This window comes from Lampetra planeri, chromosome 5 (genome assembly GCF_965212315.1).
Source record: "Lampetra planeri chromosome 5, kcLamPlan1.2.h2, whole genome shotgun sequence".
In the NCBI taxonomy this organism is placed as follows: Eukaryota; Metazoa; Chordata; class Hyperoartia; order Petromyzontiformes; family Petromyzontidae; genus Lampetra; species Lampetra planeri.
Genome location: NC_136111.1, coordinates 15,355,708 through 15,375,235, shown reverse-complemented (window position 1 = coordinate 15,375,235; position 19,528 = coordinate 15,355,708). Strand labels below are relative to the sequence as shown.

At 44.6% G+C, this 19,528-nt stretch overlaps 1 protein-coding gene across 7 annotated transcripts in view; it reads left to right on the top strand.

Moving 5' to 3' along the window:
* The first annotated feature begins 13,815 nt into the window (after positions 1–13,815).
* Positions 13,816–19,528, top strand: part of GCKR (glucokinase regulator) — a 30,085-nt gene continuing 24,372 nt past the window's right edge. For 2 of the 7 annotated variants that reach the window (XM_078594666.1, XM_078594664.1), the window contains exon 1: positions 13,816–14,129. The gene's annotated coding sequence lies outside the window, so the exon portion shown is untranslated. Of the gene's footprint in view, positions 14,142–19,528 lie in introns of all 7 variants that reach the window. The other 5 variants (XM_078594667.1, XM_078594663.1, XM_078594665.1 and 2 more) reach the window with 3 other exon arrangements.

Sequence of the window (19,528 nt, the reverse complement as noted above, 5' to 3'; positions counted from 1 at the left end):
ACCGCACACAACCAGCTTGGTTACTGCATCTCTTGCAAAAACAATGTCCTTGCCATGGCGTGATTAGTGAGACGCAGAAAGCTAGAATAACTTCAGGGAACACCTGAGAGGAAAAAATTAACCCGTAAAAACAAAGTTTTTCACTATAAATCCTTTATATGTAAGATCACCTCTTGACATGCCCCGTATATTCCCGAGGGCACTAGCGTTGACCCGTTTTACCACTTTCAAGAACCTGGCGGCTTCAATTTAACTGCTCGATAAATAGTCTCCATTGTACAGCGTGGGGGCAGGGATTTCATGCCATGTGGTGTCAACATTTGCGTCATCATGAAACGGGTGGCTAGAGTCCTCTCGTCCTCTGGCTTGAGATGGCTGCCACCTATGGGTCAGATGATTGTCTGCCACCATTAAGCAATTGGTAATTAAATATTTTAAAAAAATTCCCTAAACAGTGTAAAATTTTTGAAATTTTTTTTCACGAAAATTATTTGTCACGCACAACTCGATTGGATCACGGGAAGTGGGTTAAAAAACGACCGAAAGATTTGCACGGTCGTAAGCAAGCAAGCAAGCACGCAAGCACGCAAGCAAGCAAGCAAGTGAACTTAATATAAAGGATTTAAAAATACTTGATTTGGCGCTTTCGTGACTGGTTCTTTCTCAGATTTCACACTTAACTTCTAATTTAGCAATCCTTGGAAGAACGTAATCAACCAGGCCATGCGTTAATTGTGTGTTGACCGACTTTCTGTGTTGCATTGCATTACATTTCCAAATTTGACTAAGTTTGTTTGATTTAGTGTGGTTTCTCTCTCTCTCTCTGTCTCCCCTCGTTCTGTTGCTTTGTTTCCTGGTGTTGCGCCAAGTTTTCTCATTGTCATGCTAATTTCTCTACCCCACCCCCCTCTCTCTCTGCCCCCCTCTCTCTCTATTTAAGGCCTCGACACAGAGGCGTTGTTTCTCTGTGTACCTATGTGTGTGTCTCTCTCTCTGTGTCTGTGTTATCTCTCTCTGCTTTTGTGTCTGTCTATGTGTCTCCGTGTCTGTGTTTTGTCTCTCTCAAATTTAGCAATCTTTGGAAGAACGTAATCAACCAGGTCGGGTGTTGACTGTTATGTTAGCCGACTCTCTGTGTTGTATTGCATTATATTTCTAAGTTTACTAGGTTTGTTTTCTTTTTCATTTATACCTTATGATGATTGCTTGTGTTGCAATCGAAACGTCGTACGCTGTTAATTTATAATTTTCTCTTTCTACGTGACTTTACCGAAAGAACCAAACAGTAACACCTGAGAGGACTTGCCATCTCATCGCTAACCTCACCAGAGCAGTCACTGAATATTTTATAGCTTGCGATGTTGTAGCCAACTGTGCTCGACTTCAGAACGTCCACGATTCGTGGTGCTGCCACCAGGTGGAGGCATTTTTGTCTTGACGGCCCAGGGCAAGCATCGGATCCTGAATTAAGTCCACGATCTCACCTTTCCCAAATGCAATACAAATTATTTGGTGGTACTGCGTTGGCAGTGGTGGATGAGGGCCATTGCCCGAAACGTCGCCTGTTACGTTTTTATGCGGTTCTATGCTATTCGTGCGGGTGGCAATTTGTTCAGGAGCTAGATGCCACGTCTACGTTTGCTTGCCGCAAGAGGGCGTCACGAGAGAGTTCGTACCGTGTTGCTGCTATTCCCCCTCCGTTGAAGCAGCTAAGACGATAGTGGTTTGCTACGTGATCCATAGTTTGGCTTGCATGGCCACACTCGCACTAACGTGGCCTGTCTTTAAATTTACAATGATAAAGAAGTGCCTGTTGATGTTCTGATGCTATTTATGGTTCTTACCAGTGTCTTCGAGGAATGCAAGAAGGTGTGATGTTTGGGCAGAACCGGCCCTAGACCTTTGGGGGCCCTAAGCAAAATTTGGTTGGAGGCCCCTTTGATGTATGATTGTTTTCACCCACTAGCTAGCAGTGACTCTAGGGGGCCCTCTGCTGGCCACGGGGCCCTTTGCAATTGCAAGGGTCGCTTAGTGGCTGGGCCGGCTCTGTGTTTGGGTCTGGAATGAGGCGTTTATTCTGGGCGTCCGTGTTGTTCCCCTGTTCCCCAGCGTGTTATTTTACTTTGTGTAAGGGGCCGTTATTGGCGAATGTGTTGCGTTTTTTTTTAACTACATTATAGTAATGTACAAATGGAATGTGTCTTGCGGACGCATTCATGAACATTAAGATACACGTGTTGCAGGCTATACATGCACAGTAGATTCTGGATATAAATACACTCCTTTGGAGCAAGACCTGCCGTGCTTATATCCGAAGTATGCTTGTATCAGAAGTGACCACCACTGTAATGTAATAAAATAATTCAACATATTCGTCAATAAAATTGAGAAAAGGAAAAATATATAACAAGTGACATTTTTGGCAATAGCCAACGCAGTGTCACCAAATATAATGAGTGTAACGTAAGGGGGCGTTGCTTTGATCAGAACAGCTTATATTTGGAATTTCACTGAGATAAAAAAACGCACGGATCAGGGAACAAGTGCCTAATTTTATACATCATGACTGTTTAGAAAATACTTAGTGGTCTTAGGCAGGACACTTTACGATAGGGGATGATTGCCTATGGACGAGATTGGTGATTGAATGTCAGCCAAAGTAGGGAACACACCGAAAAAGGATGATCACCGCGCACGTGGAGTGATGAGACCAGCTTATGTGCAGGAGCCAGAGGGATTGATTGTTGCATTACAGGACGGTGAGGATTGGTGACAAATTTTCAAGTTTCAGCCATTGTACGTTTCAATAAAAATGAATTAATTTTAAAGCATTGAAAGACACTACCATTGATTTTTTACACAACTGGAAATATTATATTATTATATATTAACATTGTAATTTACGTAGTTTAACTTTATTATGTGGACTGCCCTGCAGTCAGTGTGTGCTATGAGCGCATATACTGTACTGTTTATGTGTAGGAGGCATGTAATGCCCAATATAATACAATATTTTATCCAGAATTTTTTTACATTATTAACTGCAAATTGGGAATGACAGCGCACTGCACGCATGACTGTGTATCTATTAAAGAACTACAATGTACAGATTATAATGATAAAAGTACACTTGAAACAAAACTTGTATTCCCATATCCCTTAAAACGTTAAAAATAATTTAGCAGTACACAAGGGAGGGAACGCTTTAAATGAACGCAAATCCGCTTTAGCTGGCAGATGGGCGAGTTTGCACGATTGTGATCAGCGAGATTTGACAAACACGTTGGCTCTGGGTGCATGCTTGCATGAATGTGTGTCAGTGTTGTACCTTCCAGAGATAAGGACCGAGACAAACGTCAAGTTGATAAGGTGAAGGAAATTCATAGCTGACATTTCATTACCTGACTGAAAGAGCAAATATTTTAATAACTAATATTACAGTCGTCTTCATTATGCTTACTAATTCAATATCGTTATCTTCAGTGTGCTCTATTATGCATACATTTACTGTTTTTATATATATTTGACGTTCCTGCTCTACTTTGAAATCGTTTAAGTTGATCGTAAGATAACACATTATGAGTATAAGCAAAATTGCTGTAATATACGAGACCAGGAATGTGTTTTTTCACTCACAGACCTCAAAAAGACATCAACCAGACTGAAACTGTGATTGAGACCACACACACAGTACTGGAGGGTCGCAGGCAGATATACGATTCAGAACCCTACGAAGTTGTGTCTCTGTTAGGGAGACACTCATGGAACTTAAACCTACGTGTAAAGGGGACCATATTTCCAGACGACAGTCAATGTGGACTTCCCAAAATGCGGTGCTCATTTTATCAACGTCACAGAAACCATGAGCTGAGGCGACTCCTGGACAAGATTTGAAGTCGCTACTTTCTGAATGTGTCGAGAACTCCACCAAAGGGCCATCCCTCCAAAATTATTGGCCGAGGTAAAGTTTTCCCTCGTTTGTGCGTGTAAAATTCTGGTGCATTTAATATTTTTTTCTGCTTCTGCATAGCTGGTTCATGGTTGCACCCAGTTTTTCCCGCACGCATGCGCATGCCTACGCACAGGGGTCTTACACACACTTCACCGCTTTCGCTAAAGGGAGTCAGACTGACATGTCCAGGATTTTATCGAAGGAACTTGAAAACATTTCTGCTTTGTGGGCAGATTCCATTCCGGATGAGGACAATGATAAACAAGAACACAAGCACGATCGAAATATGATAAAAATACAATAATTACCAGAATACACCGTCAACAAGTATATTTTCTATGCTGTCAACACCATGGCATTTGGACTGTGGAGACTTACTCCAAGCTACTCCCGTCTCCTCCAGGTACGATTGATGAAGTTATAACCGCTTTATCCATAATAAAGGAAACGTTGTACTCGAATTGTAAATGTTATGGGTTTACTCTGCAACACACCGGTTTGCTGAAGTAGTAACTAACTGGCACGTTTTGTTTACGTGACAAACCTTACTAATTGGCTGTCGGGTAGTGGTGGTGGGTTTAAAGACACATTTATGGATGGATAATATTGGTCTCGGAAACCTACGTGTTAAACTACTTCCTGATTTTATATCGAAAAGAAAAAGTACTTTGAGGTACTAAACAAATACTGTAAGAAAAATGTATTATGATACATGTTATTTCCTAATTGAATGTGTAATTTATTTGGATGTTATTGCTTATTAAGAAATTGTCATACAATGATATTGGCGCTTGTAGCCCAGTCTCATAGGCAATTCATCAAAATTAAATGATGAATATACAGACATAATATGTAAATACTGAAGGGGAAATATTTACGTTTGATTAATGCGCGTTTAATATGAATTGCACCAATGCAATTCAATTGCCATTTGCATTCACTTTACTGACTTTACTGGCACCAAAAGAAAGACCGCCAAATGGAATTATAGCCGGTGGTTGAGAATAACGATAAAGTGACATCCGAGGGAATGTACACGCTCGAGGGATCGTCCATGGAGGAGATGGAGCGATGAGACCAGGTTGTGTGTCGCAGCGACATGGATCGTTGTATTGCGAGAAAATGTGAGAGATGGCGATAGCTTGGGGAATCCTTCATCCCCGGCATTAGATAAATTACGGCTGATGAGGGTTATGATTGGTACAGGTTGATACAATATTCGTGTTGCTTTTGTCCCTGGGTCACTCCCTATAAGCAGTAATATAATTTAATCAATGTAACGTCAACATACAGGGAAATGGCAGATGCTACTGTACATGTCCTGGAGGCCATCTTGCTAAAACCTTCATTATTTCTTTCCACTCATCCAGTGTCCTCTTTTTATAAAATTCAATTGAGGTCAGACAGCTATTTTTCAAGGGAGACGTGAGTAAAATAGAGACACTGAGGCAGCAAAGGTCATGGTGCAATATATTAATACGCAGAGTTAAATATCATAACAGCAAGAGCACAGCAAGAGCAAAATAGGTTTGCGTGCAATGAATTCATAGAGTTAAACATCATAACAGAGTTAGAGATCTCAATCAGTAAACACTTTGATAGCAAACATGTTCTAACGTGCAATTATTTTTTCCATATTACATGCCTCACCTCATCATGTACATCCCCAGTAAACACGAAACGTTGGACCAATGTTGGCCGAACTTTCCATGAATACTGTGCCTGCTATAACATCTCAGTTTCAGTGCCATCCTTATACCTGAGGTCAGCTGACCATGACAGACGCATGTTTACTAGTAACGAATTGGCATGTTTTGTTTATGTGATACACCTAATCGGCTGCGTTGGGTGGTGGCGGGTTTAACAAACCAATAAAACATCTATTATGGATAATATTTGTCGCCTTCCAAATTTAATTATCTTTTATTGAGAATCCCATCCAACTGCTTACATCATGCTATTATTACAGATTTCCAAATGCTCGCTAAAAAAAACTAGTGCTTTCAAAGTGGAATTTAACAGCAAGAAAAGCGTTATAATTTTTGGGATGTTATTAGAACCAGGTCTCCGCCGGAGTGGAGATGACAAAGTCTGCAGACGTCCGTCTGAACCGTCTGGCCATCCTGCTTGGCCTCCTGGGCATCGGGGTGTCATCTTATGCAGTGCAGAAGATGGTTCACCTCAAACGTGTGTAGATGTGAACTACTGCATCGCATCTCCTCAGACTCCATAGCCCCCTTGCTCTACATACTGACCAAATGGGCGGTAAATGGTGAAGTATTTCCGAGTGGTATTGCTAAAGGCATGCTTAGTTGTCATAACCTATCCATACACAAGAGAACAATTGGGTGTATTCTGTCAGTTCACCTGTAGTTAGATTGAACCAGTGGAAAATGGCCCAAAGTATGCTGTATACATATATAGCGATTTTTTTAAATCAATTTATTGGCGGATGAGGGTCTCAAGCAGAGGTCGCAACCGGGTACCCGATACCCGTACCCTACCCGATACCCGGCTACCCGTACCCAGCCGGGTACGGGTAGCCGTTTGCGACCCTGGTGCGGCCGGGTACGGGTAGGCCGTGAGTCACTGGTGAGTAACTGTTTGTCACTCATTTTGGGTAGGGTACGGGTACGGGTACCCATTTGTGACCCTGGTGCGGCCGGGTACGGGTACGGGTAAGGAATCAAAATCCGTTTGCGACCTCTGGTCTCAAGACGTTGTGCATGCGGATCATGGGAGTTTTTTGACCGTACGTCACCACACTTGTTGCTGAAGGTGGGGAGGAAAGACGTGGGATCATTGTACAGTACAATTGATGGTGTTGTGCTGCTCACAACGTAGCCCTGCAGCCTTTAACACCTGTTATGCATGATGGTCGCCCATCCAAGCACTATCCAGACTTAACTCTGTTTAGCTTCCAAGATGTGACGAGATTTGGTGCATTCCGAGTGATTTGGTCATAGGTGTAAAGGGAATATGCAATACTATTCAAAGTGTAAGTATTGGGCTTGTGATAATATTTGTTGGTGCAGCTGAAAATTCCATATTCTCACAGTGGGAGCCAGTCTTTCTATAAAAAACATTCAATTCTGACTTTCCACAATGTGGTACAGTACTGAAAAGCAGATTTGACTCGCAAACGGGAGTTAAACTTACAACATTCCTATTGTAAGCCTAATGATCTACCACCGTGCCATCCAGATGATTAATGTTCTATATCCACGAAAGCTTCTCTGAGTCTTAAGACTGTCTTTCAATAGGGCTCTACTGGGAATATTTGGCTCAATCAGTGCTTTTTCCTGTGGAATAAAACCAGAGTATTTCACGAAATCCACACATATGAGTACACAACACTCCAGAAATGCATTATGCTGTGTATGTTATTAAAATACGATGCTTAATTTTGTATTGCACAATATCTGTTTACATTACTAATTGCTCGAAAATTGTCAGTCCATGGGACAAAACCATTTTAAAATAATAATTTCACACTTGCTTCTGCATTATCATCATGAAGTTAATCTATTCCTGATGACAGTCTATCTCAATCTCTCTGCTGAATGGGTGAGTACATTTTGTGATTCTGCTACTGCCTTGCCTTCAGAATCTAGGACTGTGGTGCATGTGTCGAACACAGGGGCGATGGGGTATGTTCTAAGCCTGTTGTTTTCAAATGGCTGTGCAGGTGGGGCCGATGTAATGGACCGTGATTAAGGAGAACACGTGCGACACTGCGAGGGACAAAATGTTGTCCCTCATGATTCCAGACCTTACATAATAGATCACCAAGTCCATGATGTTGCTAGACCACCAACAACCACCTTGCAGATCCCACGTGACCAGCTACTCAAGCTCAAGCATTTTACTCGCCATGAAGGGAATTCATCAAGAAGTCATCCAGAAGTCCCTCGCTGCCTGGATTGCCGTTTCCACATCGTTCCGAGGGGCTTAAATTTGGTTATCATCTTCCTGGGCCTGGTCTGGGATATTTTTTCGTGGAGGCAGTCACAGGTGGAGTTGGACCATCCATGAAACCACACTCAACACCACCGCAATGCTGGGATTGGTGGTCGCCACTCATTCTATCTGACCCACGTCCATCTGTCCATTTGCCCTTTCTGCCCATGTCTCTCTCTCTGTCCATATCTCCCTCTTTCTGCCTACAACTCTATCTGCCCATGTCCATTCCTTTTTCCATCTCTCTGCCTATCAATTACCCTCTTCCATTACGTTTATGTTACATATTGTTCATATTACAGTATGTATAATGTTTAGTTGTATACCGTACTTATGATCCTAGGGTCTATTATTTCATTATTGTGATTGTTGCACGGTTATGAACCTTAACGTTATTTATCTAACCCAAAAAAACTCTATTAGGGGTTATTGAGCATATTGTAATATCAAGAGGTGTCATGTGTATGCAAAACTGGGATATACTGTACAGAGAAGTGGGATTTAACTGAGGGGGCAAAAGATATATTTTTGTATATACGACTGTACATGAATGTTTATTCATTGCCCTTGTGACTTGAATAACGCCGCCGTGACTAATAACGTTGCCGTGAATGAACAACCGATTTCACCGTATGCGTCGTTGATTAACGTTGTCGAGTAATCGTCAGTGTTGTAGACACAATTTACGAAGCGCATCCATGAAAGCACACGCAGTCTGCAAGCCACTGCACGTACAAATATTGTAGCTTTCGTTCAAACGAAAGCCCTTGAATTGCGAGCGTTATTAATTTAACGGGCAACGGCAGAGCGGAGCACAGGCGAGGGCATTGTTGTTGCGTGTCTGGACCGCAACTCTTCGTCATGCTCCACTTGTCATCGATGTGTTGTTTCGTGCTCCAGTTACCCTGCCCTACGCATTTTTGCCTGCAAGGCAGGTTCACCGCTTTGTTCGAGGCTTGTTCTGGGGCCAGCAACGCGACATTAAAAATAATAATAATACACGGATCAATATTACATCGAACCGGCAACTGAATTTGGGGGAAAAATAATAATATCGCGTAATTACACGATGCATACCGCACGTGTAACTTTGCATTAACTTTGCACTCAATTTAAAATCCATGCTAAGTCGTTACCCTTGTTTTATTTTCACCATTGCATAGGAGACAGGTTTGGCAAGGGTGATTTATAATTTAGGTAGATCCACTGTACACACGCAGTCCTGTATCTAGGAATCCCCAGAAGGGTCCTGCATTGGGATGTTTGGACAATGCCATTAATACTCCTGCCCCGAGGCTTTCGCCGTTGTGTCGCATCGCTTTCCGATGTGCTTTCGAGTTGTACCGCGTGTTGTTTGGCTTAGATGTTTGACGTTTCGCTCCATGTGCTGCTGAGAATTGTTTTTTGTTACAGTAACTGAATTGAGTTCCTTCCTAAAGAAGCTCCCACCATGGAAACTGAACAACTATATCCCTAAATTTTGATTTAAAGCTTTCGTGACTGCAGGGATTCATATTCTTGGTTCTTTCGGTAAAGTCACGTAGAAGGGAAATAGTAAAATAAAAAAATTGAAAAAAATATATTTAAAAAACTTTTTATTTTTATTATTGTATTATTTCCCTTCTACATGACTTTACCAACAGAACCAAGAATACTATATCCCTGTTCTTTGGTTCTTTCGGTTAAGTCACGTCTAAAAATAAAATAATAAATTAAAATAATAGCGACGTTTCGATTGCAACATCGCTATTATTTTAATTTATTATTTTATTTTTAGACGTGACTTAACCGAAAGAACCAAAGAATAATTCCTGCAGTCACGAAAGCTCCAAATTAAGACTATATCCCTGATTTCAAAAAACGTCAGTGCCTGGAGAGAAACGCATTTTATATAGGCGTGACGCTTAACACTGCCATCTCCTGGCCACCTCACAACTCCATTCCTACTTCGCCTGGCAAGCCCTGGGGGCCACCAATCCAACAAGTGCTGACTTGGCTTGCACATCTTCGTTTTTGAGAACCAACAACATTGGGTGCATTTCGGGTGATTTTGTCAAAGGCAACCATAAAATCAGATTAGGTAAGTAGGTTGAAACGCTGTAAATACACCGTGCAAATAAAACATACGTGTATAGTCGTATAGGAAAAGATATAGTCATTAAGTATGGCTTTAAGAAATTGAAGAGGGCTAAAGCAAAGCCAACAGGGGACATTTCTAAACATGTTGGTGCCAGGAGATGTGCAGCACAATCAAGGTGGTTCACTCGTGTGGACTTTTGAACCCATCATCGTGAACTTTTGAGTTGTCGTCCCATCGTGTGTGTGGTGCGGTTGCTCCAGGTGCTCCCATTGTCCTATTATATGCAAAGTAATCCTTAAAAAGGAACTGGCCAAACATCCCAATGGAGCACGTCCCTCCTACAAGCGAGTCTTGGCACTCCGCGAGTGTGGTATTTGTGTAGTGGTTATTTGTATAACACGTCGGCGTTTACGACCAATATAATTCGTAAACACATTCCTGCGGAGGGAGCTGGTTGGAACGTTGGGTTGCTCGGTCAATGGCCAGGGTCAACGGCGGCGTGGTGTATTCCGCAAACATGCCCAACTGTGAGGTCGGGCACAAGCCGGTGTGAGTAGGTTAAACGTTGAGTTTTATAAGGGCACCACGAGATGACCAGCCCCACCCAGCCCCACCCCTCCCACCCCCCACCCAGCCCCACCCTCCCCACCCAGCCCCTCCCCACCCAGCCCTTCCCCGCCCTCCCCTCTCCACCTAGCCCCACCCCTCCCATTTTTGGATGCACGACGGACGGACGGACACAATAATCCCCTGTGGGCTAGTGGAACCAGGAGGTTCCTACCAGTATAAAGGTTGTTTTTGGGATAGAACGCGTAAATATAAATGTGTCGTTAAAGCCGCCACCACCCGACATAGCTAATTAGCAGCAGAAAATGGAGCCATGCCGAACGCGATGTGTAGACTGGTAGAATTGAGAGTGCATTGTTATAGTTTGGAAGGATGAGAGACGTTGAGAGAGATGAGATAAAACTACACGTGACATTTTATAAAGGCATTGCAAATTATTTATCTCCTACAAAATCACCAATTACAGTACATTATAGAGCTTTATTAACCGCGCAGACTTTGTCGTAAGTTTATACAGCATCGCATTGATATATATGCTTAGAAAATTGTTGTGCAATATTTTGTCAATTCATATGAAGTGCAATAAAAAATAACAGTGATATAACCGCAATGGTATTGAAAATGATTCACCATTACTGTCCTCTGATTATGGTAAACATTCCAGAACGCTTTATCAAACTGGCTCTCGGTATCACATGTGACAGATTGTGCTCTGCTTGAGGCAATAAAGAAAATGGAAAAAGGGCACAAGGTACGGTCGCTTTGTTACAATGATAGAAATGCACACTCTAATGTGACTTGTTGGGAAATGTTGAAAAATGTCATTACATGACACTAGTTAGAGCGGTGTAGTTTTTTTTAATCAGTTGTGCTGTGTGGCTCTTCAATGTGTTTTCAGGTTGTGCCGCGTGTTGTTCTGCATCATGTCTGACCTTTCGCTCCGTGTACTGGGAGCTTCTTCAATTCCTAATATCGTTGTTGCGTTCCAAAAGAAGCTCACAGGGGTCGTCCATAAATGACGTCACGCACCTAGGGGAGAGAGGGGTCAGACATTTGGGACGATGTGTGACGATGGGGGGGGGGGGGGTGAGAAATGTGACGTCACATAAAAATGCGCAACTTTAAATAAATATAGACATGTTCTACTTAATTAAATAGACGTTTTAATAAATGTTTTCTCCTACAACATCAGAATGCAGCGCCACATTACATACGCACTACAATGACAATCGTTTAAAGTATGTTTTATTTGGAGGGGGGGGGGGCAGAGCTTTGTGACGTCATATTTGAGGGGGGGAGTCTGACTTTTTGTGACGCCGTGTGACGAAGGGGGGGGGGGGTCAAAATCGTCCAAAATCGCGTGACGTCATTTATGGACGGCCCCACAAACACGTGGGGAATTATGTCAGACATCGTGCCAAAGCAGCACGCGGATCATTCCTGGAAACGCATCGGAGAGCCGTGCAGTGCAGCAAATCACTACTGTGCTTTCGGCTGCTGTAATGCGTTGTATGATCAACTCCGTAAATGGACCTCATGATCTGTAAATCTGCACCAGAGTGTGGAAATGGGGAGTCTACATCCGTATTTGGTTCCCAGAGGCAAGATTTTCAGCAGTGAGCATTGGTGACTATACTGTACTGATGAGTCCTCGTGAGAACAAAACCGGTCTACAGTTGTCTGTGTCCATAAGAGGTTTTTTTCGGGTTAGATCGCGTAACTATCTAAATGTGTCGTTAAACCCTCCACCACCGACACAACCAACTAGTAAGGGTTGTCACGTAAACAGAACATGCCAAGTTGTCCGTGTCTCACTGCTGCCTGACAGTCGGTAACATTTGCTCAAATTCTTACCGTAATTTATGGCAAGAATACCAACAATGAATTTCATCAGGAACTGCTGATTTTTGCATACACTGCGCAAAGGCTGCATGCTTTTTGTACACTTTTCCGTGTGTTTGTTTACTTGTGCTGTACGAGTTATCTCCATATATATAAAAGGCAAAGTTGTGAATATGTGTGTCTGTTCAAAATGTTTAGCGTACTTCCCGACATGCAACAAACTGGAAATTTGCCATGTGTATACTTTCCAGATTGTACACCATGCAAATATTATAAAAATACACTTTTTTTTGGGGGGGGGGGGAGCTCAATAATGCATTTATTTTTTGCACAGCAAGTGAGGTGTGACGTTAAATCTGTCATGTGACCCGCGCACGTGGAAGCGTAACGCATTGTAGTGTAGCAGGTAGCGCGCTGCGCTACGAACCAGGCGATCCGAGTTCGATTCCCGCTCACGGCCACCACCGGTAACGATTATTTCAACCGCTCCTGGGCCTCCCCTAGGTCGACTTAGCCTCAAACGAGTAACTGGTGTGGTGTGTGAACATCGCCACTGGGGAGACAAAGGCGGCCGGGCGTGGTGGATCCAAGTCCCGGGTAGTACAGCTAGTCACTTATATACGATGTCTCAATAGTCCACTAGAAGGCAGCAAATCACCACATTGGAGAAGATAGTGGTGGCATTCTGTGACGCTAAATCGAATCGAATAGAGGTATTCCACCCAAACACGGTGATTTAAATGTGAAGTATGATTGTCCTGTACCGTCTTCATCAACCACGATCTATCCACTACTGGATGAAAGTCTCCCCAAGTAGAATTAAAAATTACTGGGGGAATTATACGCTAGTGGAAAAAACATCCAGGAATCAAACTGTTTTCTCAAGTATTGCTTTGAAGAGTACAGTATACAAGTAGCTACTTGTAATTCCAAATATAGTGCTATGTTTTTTACTTGTAACGTGCCGCACAGTATTTTCTCACTCTCGAAGAGAGAGAACGACCAATAGGCACGAGGAGGGACCACAAAAACAGGCAGCAAAGCAGTCAGTGGGCGAGCAGGCGCTAACAATTGCCGAAGCTCTGCGGTTGTCTATTTATTAAGATGTTTCCAGCCAGTTAATGATTGTTTTACATGTGGGATGAAACCAGAGCACCAGGAGAAAACGCACAGCGTGCAAAGGGGCAACACTCTATCCCATACAGATGGAACAGATCACATTTTGGCAAGTTTAAATTATAATCACAAACATCAAGCTGATTGTTAATATTTTCTCACTGTTACCGTCCCTCTTAGCTTCACCTGTTGTTTATTTAAAATTGCGTCTGTTATGATCCTACCCCACCCACATTCAGCGATGAACTGCACAAGCGCATCGATCACGATCACAATGGCTCTAAGACTGGCACGGGGGGAAACCGCGTGGGCAATTTGTCAAGGGTTTAGCAGCATTCCTCTTTTTCTTTTCAACACAAACAGTTCCCCGTTGAACTGTGGCAAAGAGGTTTGCGTTTCCGAACGAAAAGGACCCTAAATGTCTGGCGTTCTTCTGCTTGCGGTTACGTTATTCTGTTTGTACAAAAACTACAGACGCACCATAGACGGGGCGGTGGAAACCGGCGGTGAGGGGGGTGGTTTGTCGGGGGAATTTCCCCGTGACGTCTCAGCACGTGGAGCGTGAGGATCAAAGACCGCAGGTGCGTGCCTGCCTTGGGGGTCGTCTTGACGGTACATGCACATGTGTGTACCCACATGAACACACACACACACATTACGCATTCACGTCAACGCACAACGACGACGTTCATGTGTGTACCCTGCGAAACACAACAACACGGCCCTCTTCACATCGAGACACAGTGGCACAATGCAGACGTTGACGCGCATGGCAGGCACTGTGTGTGTGCACACACACGCGCGCATTAACACACACGCACTCGCTGTTAGCCGCGACACGTTAACACACCGAAGCGTACACGTGGGTGTACATGTAAACACATCGACACACTCGTTCACCCTCAACTCAGGACGCATCGACAAAGACGAAGATCCCCCGTATAGCCTCTAACAGACTGTCGGGGCAAGTGCTGTGAGCGAGTAGCACCTGTGAAGGCCGGCACCGTGGCACACGAGGGGGTGGGTGGCCAGCACCACGCCCCAGTGGCGATGTTTACTACACACCGCTAAACCAGGTACTCATTTGAGGCTGAGTCGACCGAGGGGAGGCCCAGGGACCGGTTCAGATAATCGGGAATTGAACTCGGGACGCCGGGTTGAAAGGGCTGCGTAACACTAACCACTACAGCAACGATCCCCATCAACATAGACACATGAACAACAACAACAACCGCCATTCACCACGAAGTGACGGTGACGTCACCACGGCGCTTGTGCCAGGCTACGTGCACGTTGAGGCCACGTGAAGTGTCGAACGCCCGCTGGCAGGAGGTCACGGGGCAGACCCAGGTGCCACGGGTCGACTGACTGAGATGACCGAGATGACTGGCTGATGCACCACCTGTGCCCCCTTTTGTGCCAACTTGCCGTGCTTTAGCCACACGGCGCTCCGCTCGTCGTTGTGAGCGTCGCTCCTCTGCCCTCCGTTGTTGTTGGAGGGCGACTGCCTCCAACTGCCCAGTAGCATCCTTCACGAGCCTCCTCCACAGAGGCTGATCTTTACACTGCTGGTACCAGTCATCGGCAAGTCCACTCAGCTCCACGTCCTCATGTACCACATCACTCCATCTCTTCTCTAGCCCGTGCCGCGCCCGTTTAGCCCCCTCGATCCGGCCGAACAAAAGCTGTTTAGGCATGCGGTGGCTGGGCATGCGGGCTACATGTCCCAGCCAACGCAGCCTTGCCTGCTGGAGGAGCTCACCGATGGGACTTTGTCCAGATCTTTCAAGGATTTGTGAGCTCTTCACACAATCCAGCCTGGTTAAACCCAGGATGGATCGTAGGCAGGTCAGCCTAAATGTTTCTAACCGGTGAAGATGTTCCATTAGGGGGGTCCACGTTTCGCAAGCGTAGAGAAGGGAGGGAATGACCTGAAGCTTCGTGCGGAGCGACAGACCAGGTAGCTTCCACACAGCCAGAGGCGTAGCTAGGGGGGGGCAGGGGGGTACATATGTCCCCGGGCGCCAAGGTAAAGGGGCGCCAAAATGAGGCTTACAACGTTACATTATAACTTATTGCGGCGGGCGCGGCAGCCTGAAACTACTGCACAAATCTACACCTCAACCTAAAAGTTAAATATCCCGCCACACACAGCCTACATGTCATGTAATTACATTTTGGTACGCGCGCCTATTAAGAACTTACATGGAAGAACGTCCCAAACAACAGACAGGCGCAGTCTTTCAGCCTTAGTCACTGGCCTGTTTTTTGGTGGCGGAAACTACGACATGATGATGAACTTGTTGACAGTAACGGGGAAGATGAGATAGAAGAATCTTCTGATAGAGAAGCTGAAAATACTCATTATGATGATGTTCCTGCTGTACTAAGGTTTCACGATGTTGGCTACTTAGAATATGATAAAACGACAAAGCTATCGAAAATAGCACAGCCTCTTCGCAATGAAATGATTACTCTCGGATCCTTGCCTTTTCAGCACAGAGACAATCTATCATCAGTATCCAGCAGAGGTGGGACAAAGTCATTGTTATGCAAGTCCAAGTCGAGTCGCAAGTCATCAAATTCATGACTCGAGTCTGACTCGAGTCCAAGTCACATGACTCGAGTCCACATCTCATAGGTGGGACAAAGTCATTGTTATGCAAGTCCAAGTCGAGTCGCAAGTCATCAAATTCATGACTCGAGTCTGACTCGAGTCCAAGTCACATGACTCGAGTCCACACCTCTGGTATCCAGAGAACGTTCAATTACATCCGCATGGTATGAACGCCGACTAGCGAATGAAGAGGAAGTGAATCGTTCGTGGCTATTATATTCATCAATCAATAAAGCTGCTTACTGTTTCTGTTGTCTATTATTTACATCATCGAGTTAAAACTCACGAGCTTCGTTTGAGTTAACAAACGGTTTCAACAAGTGGAGAAAGCCAGAAAAACTAAATTCTCATGAAAACAATCCTAGCCACCGCACAGTATATATTTGTTTTTCTCTCGTTCAACAATTCGTTGCGAAGAGTTAAAAAAAGCTGTGCCCATCACAGTAAAGCGGGAGTCTGAAACACGCTGGAGTGCACGATCAGAAGCTGTTAAAGCTATCTATGAAGGACTGGATGAACTAGTAGGGCTGCTAGACAAATTATCCGAGGACGTAACTATGACGCTTGAAACCAGAAGCGATGCAGAACAGTTACAGGCATGCGTATAAAATTTTTACTTCATAGTTTTATTACATTTCTGGAATGTCATTCTTGGAAAGATTGATCGTGTTCAGAAGCGCTTACAGGATCCTACTATGAATTTCAAGGAAGCAGCAACTGATCTTGAATCTTTGGAGCATGAATTTGTCAAGCTTCGTGATGATTTGAGCCAAGTTGCTGTAGAAAACGCCAAAACAAGATGCACAGCCTGGGGGATCGATGTGCACAGAAGAATTAGATTCCAGGAGAACTGGCAAGAGATGCAGAACTTTCAGCAGAAGAAGAAATTGTGCACGTTATGAAGAGCGTATTTTATCGACTTCAACAGGAGATGTCAACACGGTTTTTACGACTAAAAGACCTGAACACAAAATTTGGATTTCTGCTGGACGTCAAAACTCTTCTATCCGACACAGATGTCGATGAAATTCGTCGAAATTGCACAAATTTTGGAAATTTCTATGACACAGACATCAATGGCCACGAACTTTTCACAGAAATTGGAGGTTGCAAAATGCTGCTCAGTAACCGGAATTAAGTTCTACCAGAAACTCCTTTGGATCTTCTTGGTTTTATTGTGTTTTATGGAGACGACATATTTCCGAATTTGCGAATTTCACTGCAAATTTGATTAACAATAGCAGTTTCAATTGCAAGCTGTGAGCGGTCGTTCAGCAAATTGAAACTTATTTTGTCGTATTTGCGTGCTTCAATGGGACAAGATCGTCTCAGCGATCTTGCTCTTCTTAGCGTTGAAAGAGAAACATTGAAAAAAAACTGATTTTTATTACGTGATTGACTAGTTTGCGACAGTGAAATCAAGAAAAATTTATCTTTTGTAGACTATGTCAACCAGTCTACGACAGTGGCTGAGTGAGCCATGTAATATAATTTCTATATATTTGCTTCTTTAAATACAATGTAATAGGAAAATGTGATTAAACGGGGGGGGAGGGGGGGGCGTCAATTTTATAGTTCGTCCCCGGGCGCAAAATATCCTAGCTACGCCTCTGCACACAGCGTTACGCAACCGATGAAAAGATAATGCCACTCGACTAATTCGGAGTGAGACCTCTGCTGTCAAACTGGAGCCGGTCATGAGCACACTGCCCAGGTATGGGAAACTCTCCACTCTCTCCACTATTGCCCCATCACCGATTGGGAGTTGTGGGGGTGGAGTGTCCGATGGTACAAAATACCCAGGCAGGCGCTTAGTTTTGGTGGGGCTGATGGTAAGGCCCCACCTCTTAGTGGCAAGCTCCAGGTTCAGCAGCAGCGTCTCCAACTCGTCCTCTGAGTGAGCAATAGGGAGCCATCCCTTGACCGCACCCGGGCATCGATCAGCCTCCCATTGTATCTGTACCAGATAGAATTTCCTCCGGTACAGCCATCGAAGGCTTCACGAACTACGTGGTCGAAAAAAATATTAAATAATGTGGGAGCCAGAGGACATCCCTGTCGCACTCCAAGGTGAACAGGGAATGCCTCCGACTCCCGGCCACGTAGTTTTACCCGGGCCCGCTCACTATCATGAAGGTCCTTAATGATCGTGAGCAGAGGGTCAGGGACTCCGAAAGCACGAAGAATAACCCAGAGTCCAGGCCTACTGATGGTATCATAGGCCTTGAACAGGTCAATAAAGCAGAGATGTAGGTCTTTTTGGAATTCCCCACACATCTGCTGTAGCAAACGGACAGAAAATATGGCATCTGTGCAGGACCGCCCTTTCCTGAAACCGCATTGGGGCTCCGCAAGCCTCTCCTCAGCGTGCCTGGCAAGGTGATGTTGAATAATCCTTGCCAGGATCTTTCCCGGCACACTGAGGAGTGAGATGCCCCTGTAGTTGTTACAGTCTGTGCGGTCCCCCTTCTTAAAGAGGGGGGCCACCAGGGCATCGTTCCAATCCAGTGGTCCAGACTGTTGTTATGATGTCATGTAGGGCAATCTGTGCACAAACGCCACCCTCCCTCAGCATTTCGCTTGGGAGATCATCTCTGCCCGGTGCCTTTCCTGGTCTCAGACTCTGGATCGACCACCAGGGCATCATTTCCATTCCTGTCGCACCCGTCCAGAGCCCTCATTTGGCCGCTGTGGTGGTTACAAATGCCATGAGGGGAATGGCCAATCTGTTCGCCACAGCGTTGCCGTCCGGCACCAACGAGGAGGTGTAGGGGGTTGTTTTTGCCGGACACATGAACACACACAAACACCGACTATGCACACGTGAACACACGCTCACACTCAGTGTAGACACATCGACTCGCATAGACTCACAGAGACTCACTTTGCTGTGCACACGTGGCCAGACGCAGTGCTGTGGTCACACTCGCTGCGCTGTTTACCTGATGCCACACGAGCACACTTAAATTTCGATTTAGAGCTTTCGTGACTGCAGGGATTCATCTTCTTGGTTCTTTCGGTAAAGTCACGTAGAAGGGAAGTAATCAAATAATAAAAATAAAACATAATAAAATAATTCTCACGTTTCGGCCACAACGCAAGCAGCCGTCCTCAGGTGAAACCAGGTCTGTCGAGGCGACAGCGTTTTATTTTTACTATTTTATTACTTCCCTTCTACGTGACTTTACCGAAAGAACCAAGAAGACGAGCACACTTCTTACGCTCAGTGTAGACACGTTAACACACATTCCACGACCATCCACAATCTTACCTTCAGAGACACAAACACGTGAACTCACCGTACAAACATTGACACACAATACAGTACTGTACGAACACAAAGCTTGCGAATATTTACACACATACACTCCAGTACGCATGAGCAAATACACTC